Raw genomic sequence first — 6,000 nt, 5'->3', positions numbered from 1 at the left:
ACATCCTTGTTTCAGAATCCTAGGGGCCTGAATGGTGAATCTATGTAGTATCCTATGTATGGATCCCCCTAGTACCTTGGTATCTGCCATGTGTGCCATGTAACATAGCCCAAACCTATTCCAGAACAGTCTCTTTCTTTGGGCCTTACTTAAAATGAGCAGTGTTCTAAGTGAGTAGATAAATGGATCAGAGTAGCATTCTCACATGTGTTATAGTCTGCCTATAAAGTCCACAAAGGCCTTTTTCTTAATGGTAAGATGTTCAAGGTGCAGTAACATTTCCTTAAGGGGATGTCCTGGCATATACTAGACCTCTGGACTCCTAAAAATTTAGTCAAGTGTCAGTCTCCTGAATCTTTGTAGAGTTTATTTTCTACCCTCTTGTACATGTGTCTTACCATAATGTCCAGGTTGTTTGTCATTTCTTGCTGCCACTTCTATTAACTTGATGTTATCTACCAAAATTTTATGAGCTGGCAGAATAGACAGTACCTGGTAATGAAGAATCATTGTTGCCTCTGTTATGAAAGGGCTTATAGTAGTATCAGCTTGGACCAGTGTTATGTTCTACAGAATATCTAGATGATTGGAGTCTCTCGGAATTATTTTGTGCAGAGAGCAGATGAATATATTTGGCGCCACGTGAAAGCAGATCACTTCTGCTCCTCCTTCCTGATGGAGTTGAAATCAATGTATTTGCCATATCAGTAGCCACATACAAAGTCCAGGGGCCATGTTGATCTTTACTGGTAAATATAACATATTAGACAATATAACCAATAAAACTGTGATTAGGAATACTATTTCTTGAAGTTTATAGTAGTCCAGTGATATCCATGATGTTACATCTGTTTTTTGCATGGAACAGGCTGGTGACCTTGCTTCCTTTAATTATCTGAGCATGACTCTAATCTCTGCAAGTTCACTTGGTATGTGGTATTACTTCTGAATTGCTATTTTGTCTGGATAGACCATTTAAGGCACTTACTGTTGACCTTTACTATCATTATGACTCTTACTCTTAATGTGAGTGTTCTGAGAATTATTAAGTGTTATTCACCCAATTTATGCACTTAAGGACTGGTGAAATAACTACAGAATTGTTACATAGATCCACTGGATCCACTATGAAATGGTCTTGGGCCAGAACGGCATCTATTATCTGGTCTCTGTAGCCTTCACTCTAACAAGGAGGTCATGTTGTTTTTGTACCTGTGTTATCAGTATAACCTAATACCTTATATCCAATAGCCTTTGGAAGTTCTGAGTATTCTCCTTTCCTAAGTGTACCTAAGAGTAAATGGTCCTAGAGGTCAATTTATTCAATACCTCCAGGAATAGCTACTTTGTATACTTACTGTGACATGTCCTCCCCTTCAAACACTGGGCTCTGGGTCTAAAAACTGTTTCGGCAACTGGGCAAAGGATTAGGATTTTGCATTGCAGCAGCTGACATCAGCCTTTTGCTCTCCTGCTTTTGCTTTTTTGGAGGGCAATCATTTAAGTGTTACTTTAGACATTGTGTATTTTTTACTTTTAAATTCTTCACAATGTGTTTCCTTAAGAACAAGAGTCTTATTTTCCCCAACCATAGTACTATTATTAAAAACCCACAAAATTTAATATTGATTCATTACCATTACCTAATCCAGAGTTCATATTCAAATTTTATCAACTGCCCTAATAATTTTATAACTCTTTTTTTCTTTCCTGTTTCAAGATTCAGTTCAATCAAGGATCACATATTACATTTAGTTTTCATTTTCCTCAGTGTTTTGTTTTTGTTTCTTTCATGGCTTTGACATTTTTGAAGGATACAGGCCAGTTATTTTGTAAAATGATCCTAATTTTAGGTTTGCCTGACTTTCCTTCTGATTATATTGATGTTATACATGTTTGGCAGGAACATCACAGAAGTGCTTCTGTGTCCTTCTCAGTACTTCATATCAAGAATTACATGATTTCTCTTTATCTCATCATTGGTGGTGATGTGAACATTGGTCATTTGGTTAAAGTGGTGTCTGCAAGGTTTTCCACTGCTAAAGTAGCATTCTCCCCTTTACAGTTAATAGTGTACACAGACATAATTTGAGACTATCTAAATATCCTTTTTCTCATCAAACTTTTGCTCACTATTATTAGTATATGTATTTGACTCTTGCTTGAATCAATTATCACTAAAGTAAAGATGTTCTAATTTAATCATTATGTCTATGTTCACTGTTGGCGTTCTACTGTTAAGGAAAGTTTTCCCTCTCCTACATTTATTTATTTTTTCAATTATTATTTAATCATTAAGGACTCAGAGATTATTGTTTTGTTCAGTGATTTATATTCAGCTATTATTATATTATTAATTTTTCTGGTTTAAAATTGTCTCAAATTTGGCCAGAGCAAGCCCTTTTGAACTCATTTATATGTTCTTCAGACATGTCTTTGTCATTCATTGTGAACTTCCTTCTTTCTATCACAACAAAAAGTTTCTGGTTCATCTTGTACATTCCTTGACCCAAAGCTAGATATACCATTTCTCTACAAAGTTAAAATTCTTCTAGTAGATAATGCTATTTACAACCAATATTTGGGCTCTAAGTGTGCTCTTTGTGTCTTTGAGTGTCATTGCTTTCAGCTCTTCTCAGCTATAGATGTCTGTATTTATATGTGTATCTAAAACTTGTATATATAAATTTATCTACATCTGTATCCATATCTATATCCACATTGATTTCCACATACCTATACCAACATCTATCTCTCTATATATAATATGTATATATCCATGTAATTAAGCCATGAATTCAAACTATAATTTCAATTTCAGTTCAGTACTACATGGTTCACTCTAGTTCTCTCTGTTTACATATTTGTAGCTCCCTTTTCCAACAGTGATAAGCATGGCTCTTATTGTCTGTAATACAGATTTGCTCAATTCTATAATGTGCAAAATATAGTTTCAGAATTATACCACTGCAAAAATCAAACCTACTAGCTAGAATTCAATAATTGTTTGAAATTAATAGTCAAAATACTTATATTAAAAATTATGTAATTAATTTGAAACATAGGTTCATTTATTTCTATTTGGATTCTATTTTAGAGATTTCTCCACATTCCTATTTATTTTATTTTGTTTAATTCATTTGTTTTCATTTTATATTTCCAGTACCTAAAATCTCAACATGGTTCCAAGAATTAAAACTATACAAAAGGCATCCTCAGATACGTTTTACTCCCCTTTCACTTCCTCAACTCTTCTATCACTTTCTCATACCCTGCAGGTCATCAAATCTCAGTAGTTTCTGCTTTACTTTTTTTCTTTTTCTTTTTTCAAAAGTAAGGAGATACATGTATACATGTCTGTATTCCTGTTTTCTCTTTATACACAAAAGGGAACATGCAATACAAACTCTTTTGTGTTTGTTTTACCCCTTGACAGTGTAACCTGGAAATCACTCTACATCAATTAAAATAAACCTTCCAATAAAGAACTCCACTGTATGTATGTACATAAATTATTTAATCTTCTCTGTGTAGACACTTAACATAGTTTGCAGTATTGTTCAATAAGAAACAAATGCTATAATGAATAGACGTGCTTTTTCCTTTTTCTTTTGCTTTTCTCTACCTCCTTCTTCTCTTACTAGCATTTTTGCAGTGTACCTTCTGACTGCATTTCTGAAAGCGGTACTGCTGAGTTAAAGGGTAACGACATAAGTACATTTGTTAAATTTTATCAAATTCTCTTCCATAAAGATTGTACTAGTCTGCAGTTCTACTAGCAATTTATGAGAATGCCTGTTCTCCACAGTCTTGCCAACAGAGGGTGTGGTGGAGCTCTCAAATTTTTGACACTGTGATATGCAAGAAATTCTCAATGTGGTTTTAAATTACATTTTCCTCATTATATGCAAAACTTAGCATATTTTTACATGTTTAAGAACTTTTTAATGTAGTTTTAAACTTGTTTTTGAAATATAAAATTATTCATATCTTTTCCCTATTTTTTTCTATAATTTTTATTTTGGTGGTTGTCGTTAGACTTTATCATTTACATTTCTTTATTAGAATATTAATCATTTATGTGTGACATATGTTTCAAACATTTTCTCCCAGATAGAAATTGTCTTTTCACTTTTCCTGTTTCTTTCTCTCTCTCTCTGTCTCTTTTTTTTTCTTGCTGTGAAATTTTTCTGTACTTTTAAGCAATAGAATTTATCCTATCTTTTACTGAGTCTGGACTTTGAGTCACAGTTGAGGAAGTTGGTTTTTCATGAGTTTCTGTAGGTTACTGGTGAATCCTTTTCTGAAAGAGTCTTTGTTGGAGAGTGGAAGGGAAGCAACCATTTTGTAGATTACACATGTGGTTGCTGATCTGCTGACACACTTCATTGGCATGAAGCAGCATCTAGACCTGCAATTGCCCTAGCTTCCTTGAATTTTCCTAATTTTTTTCCTGACTCCTGGGTCAGCTTATGTTCATGGGTTTTCCAGCCTGCTTGTGATTTTGTCTCCCTGACTGCCTTCCCTGTGGACTTCACATTCTAGCATCAGATGTAGAGACACAGACTTAAAAGCCGATTTCCTGTAAGAAATCTGGCTATTTATGTTTATCTCTCTCTCTCTCTATCTTCCTATATAATCTACTAGTTCTACTTCTCTGGTTGAATCCTCACTGATTCAGAAATGGCTTCCATTGTAAATTATTTTGAAAAAATGTTGGCAAGACTTACCCTGTTTGGAGATTCATAATAGATGTTATCATATAAAAGTCTCTAAGACAACCTAGAAGAAAGAAACCTCACTATATTCATGACAGAATTGCCACACTATTTGACTTACTATCAAAACCACTAACCTAAAATTTATTCTTATCTCATAGAGCTGGTTTCCAAATAAAATTTAAAATCTGTGTAGGATACACACACACACACACACACACGTGTGTGTGTGTGTGTGTGTGTATGTGTGTATATATATATAAAATACAAATGAGAGAGGTAAAAGAGTTATTTTCAGTCTTCCCCAACATTGAAACAAAAAGGCCATAAATTTTGAATAGTCTTTCTTAGTAGTAAAAACAAAAAACAAAAACTTAGCCTTTTTCTAAAGATTTTTCCTTTTTGGTCTATGATAAATAGAGCTGAAAAATGAATTACTATTAATTTGCCACTCACTTTTTCATTAGTATTAGCTAAATCCACAGTAACCAAGAGTGCTGGGCCCTGAACATGTGTTCCAGTTCTTCACTTTATGTAGCCAACCAGCCAAGAGGGCTTGTAGGGGTTGAAATCAATTCCAAACTCTTTTAAACATCACTTACTTTTAAACATCACTATGAAAGTTTTATTATTATTTGCATGTTGCTGATAAGGAAATTGGGTTTCAAAGAGGATAAATATTATACAATTAAAACCGAGTCCAACCTACATTTATTTCTTTTCTACTCTAATAGACTGTCTTCTTATACTATGTTACTTCCATGCACTGCACTTGTTCATGTGTTATGTTTTTTAAATCTTTGTAACTTCTTTCCTTCTTATGTATCCTCTTTAAAATCTAGATTATGGTCCCACTCTGACAAATGGGAAATTAATGTCTTTCATTCTACTATGTATTGTTCAAATACTCACTATATGTTTTATTTTTGAAATAGTCTCTATGTATCCCACATTATTTAATTAGCATTATACTTTTTAATAAACATCTCGATGTAATTATTTGTTTCCCTTGTCCCATAAAAAGTGGCGATCCTTTTTTTGTCTGAATCATGAAAAAGCAATGCTTTTTTAAAAAGACTCTAGAAAATACTTAATAAGTGAGCAGTTAACAAATGTGTGGACTAGTCACTAGATGGCAGACAGCTGGATATTTTGGAGATACGAGAATATCACTAGATGTTTTGCAATAGAAACAAATAGAAACCTGTAAAAAGAAAAAAAGCGTAATACTGATAAAAGAGAGTTCTTTTATAATGGAGAGTTCTTTTTCAACATGCTTTTA

This window comes from Camelus bactrianus, chromosome X, assembly GCF_048773025.1.
Source record: "Camelus bactrianus isolate YW-2024 breed Bactrian camel chromosome X, ASM4877302v1, whole genome shotgun sequence".
Lineage (NCBI taxonomy): Eukaryota > Metazoa > Chordata > Mammalia > Artiodactyla > Camelidae > Camelus > Camelus bactrianus.
This window is presented reverse-complemented; position numbering follows the sequence as displayed.